The sequence below is a fragment of the Chelonoidis abingdonii genome, chromosome 17 (genome assembly GCF_003597395.2).
Source record: "Chelonoidis abingdonii isolate Lonesome George chromosome 17, CheloAbing_2.0, whole genome shotgun sequence".
NCBI classification, from domain to species: domain Eukaryota; kingdom Metazoa; phylum Chordata; order Testudines; family Testudinidae; genus Chelonoidis; species Chelonoidis abingdonii.
In genome coordinates this window covers 6,384,407-6,394,469 of record NC_133785.1, presented here as the reverse complement: position 1 = coordinate 6,394,469, position 10,063 = coordinate 6,384,407, and positions in this window count along the sequence as shown.

Here is a 10,063-nt window from a genome sequence, read left to right as displayed (position 1 = left end):
GGGGAGGAAGTAAAGAGAAGACAAGGGGAGGGGGGTTATTTCCCTTTGTGGTAAGACTCAGGGCATCTGAGTCTTGGGGTCCCCCCAGGGAAGGTTTTGGGGAGACCAGAGTGAGCCAAACACTGGAAATTTTTGGCTGGTGGCAGCGCTATCAGATCCAAGCTGGTAATTAAGCTTGAAGGTTTCATGCAGGCACCCACATTTCGGACTCTAAGGTTCAGAATTAGGAATTATGCTTATGATAGACATACTCTTAGTTCCAGCAGCTCTCATTGAGGCACTCAAAAATATGTCTACTTCATTCAGAAGGACTCAGGACTTAGCAGTTCCCACTGAAAATAATAGATGTTACTCACTGAGCTCTTTTGAAAATCTGGCCCATGGTCTTAATCCTGTTCCCAGCAGTCACTGGCAACAAGCCCTCCCATTGACATTAATAGGAGACAAGTAGGATTGGTCTCACAACAAAAATTGTTACTAGCTTTGCTTACTTACAATAATTTTCCTTCAAATATAGCCAGAACTTAAGGTCTTAGTACGTGGAAAAGTCTGAAGGGGTTGTAATATGCCATTCTGACCTAAAAGAGAAACAAACAAGCAAGACAGAGCCAAAATTTCAAACTGGGGTCACTAGAAGTGACTCGTAGCTCAAGAACATTTGATGAATTTTCTTAAAACTTCACAGCAACAGTCTCCCTTGACTCCAGACTAATCCCAACAATTTTCAGGTCAGACTGAATTTCAGAGGCAGTAAGAGAGAGGACCTAAGAAACAATTTTAGAGAGAAGTCCAAGGTTCTGGCTGTAAATGAAGAGACTTTCTCTAGACACACATTAGAGATACATAAACTGGAGGTGTTCTATGCTGGCAGTTTATTATTTTTAGTATATGTGAACCACCCTTTAACTAGTGTAACACTTCTGTCAGGTGGCATTAGCACCAACAAGGGCTGGGTTCAGTTTCTAGGGGTTCCTCTTAACAGAACTAGCTTGAGCCCTACAGGTGTCCCTTTAATACAGCACTCACCTGTCTGTCTCTCTGCTGCCCCTCCTCCCCCACTCACAGTTGGGTGCCTGAAGTCAGCAAAGTCCCAGAATTCATGGATGCATTCATCCCTCATCTCTATATTCTAGAACATAGTTTATATTGTCTCATTTATAAACCCCTTTAGTCTCCCACAGCACCTTAGGGTGTGACAAGGCCCCCTACTTACCAGGGCTGTAGTCATCAGTGTCCAGTCAGCAGCATAGATCCAGGTGTGGGAGATTCACCCCTCTGATTGGGTCCCACTAGGTACCCCTTTTAACCAAAAACCACTAGCACTGGCTCCTGTATTTACATACAGGCTTCAAACCTGCCCAGTCACAGTCTTAAAGAAAAGCCCAGATATCCCCACTTAAGAGTTCTAATGTGACTCTTACTGTTTGCTGTCCGGCCATACTTTTCTCCCTTCACACAGCTCACCCACCTAGGTGGAGGAACTCTGCATTTCCCCCCTGTGTCCCCTCCTAAACAAAGAAATTTGGGGTCCTTCCCATCTTGGGGTTAAGCAACAGTTCCACATACTTAGTAGCTCCTCCTCCTGGACTTGTCTCTTTCAGTCCAACAAGGGTTTTCCCCATACAGAAGAGCAGGGTCCACAGTAATACCCCTGAATCTCAGCAGTGCTTCTCTGCTTCCTTCAGAACCAGGAAATTCTGAGGCCTCCCCAAGGAATTTCCAGCAGCTTGTTCCTGCTTCTTTATTCATCTGGGGAAGCTGGCAGCCCCCACCACTGCCTAAGCTTCCTTGTTCCAGGCAGCTCCCCTGTGCTAACTGAAGAAAGCCTGCAGACCATCCCATCTCTCCTTACAGCTTCCTTCCACTAGTATGAGCTTCTTTCTTTGTGAGAAGCTACTAGTCCCTCACCAGCTGGGACTGACAGCTAATTGAGTTGGCCCCAGGTGAGCTAAACAGTCCCTACCAGGAGGCTGCTAATTAATCTGAACAGCCAGGGCCTGTTACCTCTTACTGGCCTATGACAGTCCACCAAAGAGGACAAAAAGGAAGACAAATGAACAGTCAAACATGCTGCAGGCCCTTCCTCATTCTAGGAGGCTTTAGCAAGCTGCAGTCTAGCTCAGCACCCTTGGGCAAAATACTGGAATGAGTACAAGCTAGTCATTCAGGGCCCTGCCTGCCTTCCTTTCAGGGGACTCAGACTAGCTGTGGTGATGTGAGCAGTCCCTGTTCTCAGCTACACTCCTCCATGGGAGCTGAGGCTTGTAGAGCTGTTCTCCTCCCATTGCTACTACTAAGGGAGCTGGGCTGGGCACCCCTCTTTTAAAGCCCTTCATCCTTTGCCGAGCTGCCCCATGTCACTGACCTGAGCTGCCAGAACATTCCTCCGTATCCCCCCAGGGGGGCAGTTCCACAGTTTGAAAACCTCTGTGGGGCAGTCACATGCCCCCCAGAACCTTTAAATTGTGTCTCTGCCCTCCCCTTCAGCTTCCTCCTTCCTTCCCCAGGGGAGGACACAACCTGGAGAGCACAGGAAGAGGCAGAGGCGGCTCTAGGTATTTTGCCGCCCCAAGCACGGCAGGCACCATGCCTGTGGGAGGTCTGCTGAAGCCGCGGGACCAGCGGACCCTCTGCACGCACGCTGCCAAAGGCAACCTGCTTGCTGCCCTCGTGGTGACTGGCAGAGCACCCCGCATGGCTTGCCCCCCAGGCAGGTGCTTGGTGTGCTGGTGCCCTGGAGCCGCCCATGGGAAGAGGTACCATGCAGCCCCACAGTGTTATTATCAGGAACGGATAAGCCCCAGCACAGTTCAACAGCCCCCCTGCCCACTGCCTCCCCTCCCAGCTGGCAGCATCGGGTTTCTGTCAGGGGCTCTTCTGTTGGGTGGAGATATGGGTGTCCCAGCCCAATAGCTCCTATGCAGGCAGTGGGATCCCGAGAACAGGCAGGTTTGTGGAGCTGCAGCCAGGGCAGGAAGCACTGGGACATGCTGAGCACTAGCCATGGGCAGGTTCACAGTGCTGAAGGCGACCAGGACCTTTCTCCCAAAAGTTCTCAATAAGCATCATGCTGTTGCCAATATCTGAATCCTGTTAACATTAAAGTCAACATGGTGGGATTGGCTCCTGGCAAAGTGTTGCCATCATTCAGACATTGTTAATATCAGGATTGCTATTAAGCACAATCTCTACTGTATAGTGGAACCATCACTGACCCCCTATTTGCTGTGATTTCCAAACTATTATTACATCTGATCCTGCACTCGCTTCCCAGGCATAGCTTCCCAATAACATCAGTAGGAGCATGGCCTAAGTCAGGAGTGCAGGATTAGACCCATAGTTCTTTAGCTGGCAATGAAGTGTCCTGCCTCAAACACATTCCGCAGGAACAGTAGTTCCATTTTAAAAACACTGACACCTGGAATTTAAGCTCTTTAGATTTAGCTTTCATCTGAATTAAACATAATACGACAAAATGTATGTTGGAGAGAGATTGTGGGACAGTCAAGGGCACATTTACTGTAAATACACTAATAAAAATATCATCAGGGAAAGCACACCTGGAAAATGTGAGATATGTAAACAAAAGGTCAAAGAAGAGAACCCTTGTGGAATTCATATGTCTGAGCTCAGGAAAAACAGGATTTTTTTTCCTCATTTTCAAACGGCAACAAGCACATATGTGCCAAAGTGTTTGGTCCAGTTTTGGGCATCTCTAATCATGGGCTCTCTGGTAATAAAGGTGGTATTTTCTTATCCATCCCATACACACCTAATAAAAATTCAGATAGGGATAAATACTCTACTAGTCTCTTTCTCACCAAATACGGGACTTTTTTTTTTTTTAGGGAGGAACACAAAGCTTTTACAGAAATTACATTGATTTATGCAATTTTTAGAAGACTGTATTTTGCTTCCAAAATGGCTTTAAAGATCCACACACAAAAATAAATCTTGCTACAGGAAAAAAAAAAACAAAAACAGGATTAAAATATATGTCCGACATAAATTGTATGATCTCTTCAGTAAGGTGCAGTCAGATACAATTGTTATGCCAATAGAAGCAGATATTTTACCACTTTCTGCAAGTATAATCAGATAGCAAACATAACTGATGTTTCTAAGCAGCAATTCCATGTGTGGTATTTTGTCTGCTTCCATGTTAAACAATAAAAAGTTACTTGATTTTATAGACTGGAGGAGAAGTGAAAGCCTCAAACCACACCAAAACACACCAAACAAAAATCTCTTCCTACCCTCGCTGACAACTCCCCTTCCACTCTTAAAAATAAAAATTTCTTCTGAAATAGGTGGATTTAGTTTCAGAAAAACAAAATGAAAAGCCCTGTTTGACAAGCACATTAGCGAACAGATGCACCATACAATGTAATGCAGTTGTCTCTACTAAAATAATAGGGTTCAAGGGGTATACAGGAAAGAGTAGCAATTTAAAGACTAGGGACAAAATCTCCAGCTATGCAAAATCATTCCCAAACAGGGAAACAAACAAATCTTTTCTGAGACTTCGGCGAGACAGAAACATCATCCCTTCTGGGGAGAACGGCTTGTGAGTCTGTGGCAGAGAATATAAGAATGACCAAACTGGGTCAGACTATCTAGCCCAGTATCCTGTCTTCCGACAGCAGTCAATGCCAGATGTTTCAAAAGGAATGAACAGAACAGGGCAATTATCAAGTGATCCATCCCGTTGTTTAGTCCCAGCACCTGGCAGTCAGAGGGTTAGGGATATCCAAAGCACAGGGTTGCATCTCTAACCATCTTGGCTAATAGCTGTTCATGGACCTATCCATGAATTTATCAAATTCTTTTTTTAATCAAGTTATAGCTTTAACTTTCACAACATCCCCCAGCAATGAGTTCCATAGGTTGACTGCATGTTCTGTGAAGTACTTTCTTTTGTTTGTTTTAAGCCTGCTGCCTAGCAATTTCATTGCATGACCCCTGGTTCTTGTGTTATGTGAAGGAGTAATTAGCACTTCCTTATTCACTTTCTCCACACCATTCATGATTTTTAGACTTCTGTCATATACTCACCCACCCCCAGTCATCTCTTTTCAAGCTAAATAGGCCCAGTCTTTTAAAACTCTTTTTGTATCATATTTCTCATTTTAATTATTTTTGTTGCTCTTTGCTGTATCTCTTCCATTTCTAATATATCTTTTTTGAGATGGGGTGACAAGAACTGCACACAGTGTTCAAGGAGTGGTATACCCATGGATTTATATAGTGGCATTATGATATCTGTTTTATTATCTAATCCCTTTCCTGATCGCTTCTAACATTATTAGCTTTTTTGACTCCTGCTCCACATTGAGCAGATGTTCTCAAAGAACTATCCACAGTGACTCCAAGATTTCTTTCTTGAGCTGCAATAGCTAATTTAGAGCCCATAATTTTGTAATGTATAGTTGGGGTTATGTTTTCCCAATATGCATTACTTTGCATTTATCAACATTGAATGTCACCTCACATTTTCTTGCCCAGTCAGCCAGTTTTTGAGATCCCTTTCTGGCTCTTCACATTCAGCTTTGGGCTTAACTCTCTTCAGTAATTTTGTATCATCTGCAAACTTTACCACTTCACTTTTTCCAGATCATTTATGAATGTTACAGCACAGATCCCTGGGAGACACTGCTATTTACCACTCTCCATTCTGAGAGCTGACCATTTATTCCTACCCTTGGTTTCCTATGTTTTAACTAGATACTGATCCATGAGAGGACCTTCTCTCTTATCCCATGAAGCTTAAGCAAACTAAGAGCCTCTGGTGAAGGACCTTGTCAAAGACATAGTGAACTTGGACTTCCAGAATATCACCTGGATCACACTTGTCCATGTGTTTGTTGGCCTCCCTCAAAGAATTCTAATAGATTGGTGACATGATTTCCCTTTACAAAAGCTGTGTTGATTTTTCCCCAACAAATCATGTTGATCTAGGGGTCTGATCATTCTGTTCTTTACTATAGTTTTAACCAATTTTTACTGGTACTGAAGTTAGTCTTAATGGCCTGTAACTGCCAGAATTGCTCCTGGAGCCTTTTTTAAAAATTGGTGCCATGAAGCTATCCTCCAGTCTTCTGGTAAAGAAGCTGATATAAGTGATAGGTTATATACCCCAGTTAGTAGTTCTGCAAATTTCATATTAAAGTTCCTTCAGAACTCTTGGGTGAATAACATCTGGTCCTGGTGACCTTTTATTGTTTTATCAATTTGTTCCAAAACCTCCTCTGTTGACACCTCACTCTGGGACAGTTCCTCAGATTTGTCACCTAAAAAGGCTGACTCAGGTGTGGGAATCTCCCTCACATCTTCTGCAGTGAAGTCCAATGCAAAGAATATATTAGCTTCTTCACAATGGTTTTGTCTTCCTTGAGTGCTCCTTTAGCATTTTGATCATCTAGTGGCCCCGCTGACTGTTTGGCACACTTCCTGATTCTGATGTACTTACATTTTTTGCTGTTAGTTTGTGTGTCTCTTGCTAGTTGCTCTTCCAATTCTTTTGTGGCCTGCCTAATTATACTTTTACACTTGACTTGCCAGAGTTTACGGTCCCATTTCCCACAATTAGGATTTGACTTCCAATTTTTAAAGGTTGCCTTTTTGTCCTTAACCACTTGATTTTTTAATTTGGGATAAACATTTAATTTGAGCTCTATTATGGTTTCTTTAAAAAGTTTGTAGGCATGTTACTCTTTTGACTGTTCTTGTTAATTTCTGTTTAACTAGCTTCCTCATTTTTGTGTAGTTCCCCTTACTGAAGTTTAACGCTACTATGGTGGATTTCTTTGGTATTTTCCCTCCCCCAGGAGCCAAGAGCAGAAGAAAATTCCACGAAAGTTCATTAGAACTCAAAAGTAAATTCAACCATATTTGCAGCTGCTATGCATTTTCTTTCTGCAAATATTTGAGCACTTGAGCTTTACTAGTGCCAATACTAGTGAAAGAATTAATTCTATGCTTAAGTAATCAATTACTTTAGAATAGCATGTTCTATTCTAAGATTAATTCATAATTCAACTGTGTTTAGTAACATGTATCCAAAAGGAAAACACCCCATGTGACTTATGTAACTAACCAATAGCACAAAGTTAAAATATTCGATATTTGTCTACTGTTAGTGGAGTAAATATATTTGAGAATTCTGAACTGTTTGAGTATTTCACAGACAGAAAAGGATATTTGAAAGCCCATTTGAAAACTAGCTTTAACAGTATTGCCAACTCTGGTGATTTTTATTATGAGTCTTATGATATTTGTATTTTTCTTAAAGCCCTAGCTCCTGGAGTCATGTAACTATGAGACTTTCAGTTCTTTTTTTAAAAAGGAGGAAGTTTCTAGCTTCCATTGTTGTGGAGAAAGGCTTGAAAACAGGAATCCTAAAGCTAAAATACAAATACAAGTAAAATGACCCCAAAATGTTTTATTTGTAAAATCCTGAAATTTTTAGAAAAAAAACCCAACACAATTCCATGATTCTGGGGGCCTGACATGATTTTTTTAATGCTTGGGGCTGAAAGTACAGCTTAGACTCAGTTCACAATTTCAGTGTTATCTTCACAAGTATGAGGACTAAAAGAATTTTTTTTTTTAAATGAAAGCTTAGATTCTGGCACATGGCCATTTGGCAAAAGATAAGTTCCATAGCATCACGGAATACACAGGGCCCTGCTTAGGGTGCACCAATCAGGGTCCCTTCAAAACAGTATCTGAGACAGTCATCAGCCTTATCTAGTTAAAGTGAGCCCACAATCACTAGATTTTGAATATTCTCCACATTTTGGCACAAAACCCAGCACCACAATATTGATTAAATGTTGTATTAGAACATCTGTCTAAGAACTAACGTTCCCCCAAACACACTTTCAGGGAGAAGGAGGTGGAGGGATATGTCCAAGTAATTCATTTTTAAATGTTAGCTGAATAAGAGCAGCCCTAACATGAGAATTTCAGACACAGTTAAGCGAGGGATATAAATAAGATGGTTTTGATGTCTAAAATAAATATGAGGATTACTTTAAATTGTCACCTGCTTGGTTTAATCTCCAGTTAGGTGTCTCCAGGAGTAATTTTAGAAGTGTCTGACGGGGCAGAATTGGTATGAGGGTTATTTGTGGGATAGTAGAGAAGAGGCCAAGGAAGAATCTTAGGCACAAGTCAGACTATACATTCAAATGCACCAGCCAACTTTTAACTTACACACCCTACTTTTGCCAAAAGTGTTGCACTTGGGGAGCGGAGCAGCTTTCTTGCTAACCCAAGTCAAACCTATTTTTCAACTAGATCTGACTCTGCACAATTCCCCTTACTCAACATTTGCACAACTCAAAGTGGATAATTTTGGGAGGCTGCAGGTTTTATAGGGCATAATTCATGGAATTAGGTGGTCTGGGGAAGCTTTTGTTTAAATTGTGAGACAGCTGTGCATCTGCAGAAAGACAACACTATAGATTTTTGGGAAGCATTCTAAGTTTTCACTTAGTGAATAAGCATTACTCACTTGTCTGTTCCTTTCACAGCCCTGTTTACTTTTGCTTCTCTTTATCCTTCAAGAATGCATGTGAGGTCTGGGATATCGCACCGAGATGAGAAAGTAGTGCAACGTCACAATGGAAACAATCTTGAATTGTTTTTATTTTTTGTCATAGAATCCATAATTCTTCAGTGTGTATGTGATGGTTGAAGAACCCTTGCGTATATGAATAAAAAGAGCATAATGCATTAAGCAGATTTCTATTGGAACCCACCAAGAAACTTCTTTATATCAGATTGACTTTTGCAGGCATTTTTCCTGGAATAGCAGCCTCCATATAAATCTAATCCATTAACTTCTTTATCTGTTCAAATAGTCATGTACTGCATAAATTAGATATTTAATTTAAACTGCTGATGCCAATCACTTCATATTTCAAGCAAACAGCAGATGTACGGTTCTGTAAATCAAAAGAGTTAAAAAAAAATCCCAGCTAATACTTTTTATACTAAACTCCATGTCAGCTTGAAATCATGACACTTTTTATTTACTCAATTGATTTTCGGATGCTTTTTCAGTCCTAAAAAGAATCTGCACTTTCAACCTAAAAATCAGTTTTTAAGAGATGTTGCTAGCATTTTGTCTGGGGTTTTTTAATTGCGTACAGTATAAACAACAGATTCTGGAATCTTGCAGTCCGTGAGCCCACTTTGTATATAATCATGTTTTAATGGGCTATGTTTGTAAACTGGGTGAAACCAGATAAGACCCTGATTATGACTTTTTCCAATCAACAGGGAACTGTCTGGTTAGAGGCTAAGCATCATATGCTTTTAAAATATACTACAAAAAAACCCCACTGCTTATTGGTCTATCAGACATAATTCCATTAGAGAGAGATAGATGCCTGGTGGTTCCTGCAGACTTTGAAGTCAATGAGTTTTCTCTGAATAGAGAGTTTTGCATGAATTAAGGGATCAAAAGCAGTGACTTACATCAATCATTTGGTAAAAGTAGGATGCGTAAGTTAAAAGCTGGTTATTTCATTCGAAATCACACTACACTTCATTTATATTTTCCTTTCCCGAAATGTGATGGTATTAAGATTCAGTGGGTAGATTCAACCCATTATAAGCCTGCTCCAGAGCTGCCACATGGCATTTGAACCTAGATCTGGATCCTAGGTTTTGATTTGCACCCAACTCTAATAAAGTATAATCATCAATCATGTTCAGAGAATTTGGTTGAAATCCATCTGATATGCAATGATACTAGTACCACCTATTTATCTCTGTCCAAAAGGGTGGTAACAAAACTCTAGCGATAACTATATTTACAGAATATAAAACAAACTTGCCCACAATGCCTAAACAGCACCACAAAGCTGAATAGGGTGTACATACTTTGTATGAATAGTGATATTTTTAAATTTTAAAAAATACTCCTTAAAGATTTGCAAGAATAGGCTTAGTTAGATTTTAAAATGATTCCCCCCATAGTTCTGAGAAGCACTGTACCCCTTACCCCAACTTCTACTGATTGTGGTCCTGACTAAGCAAAGCATTTAAGCAC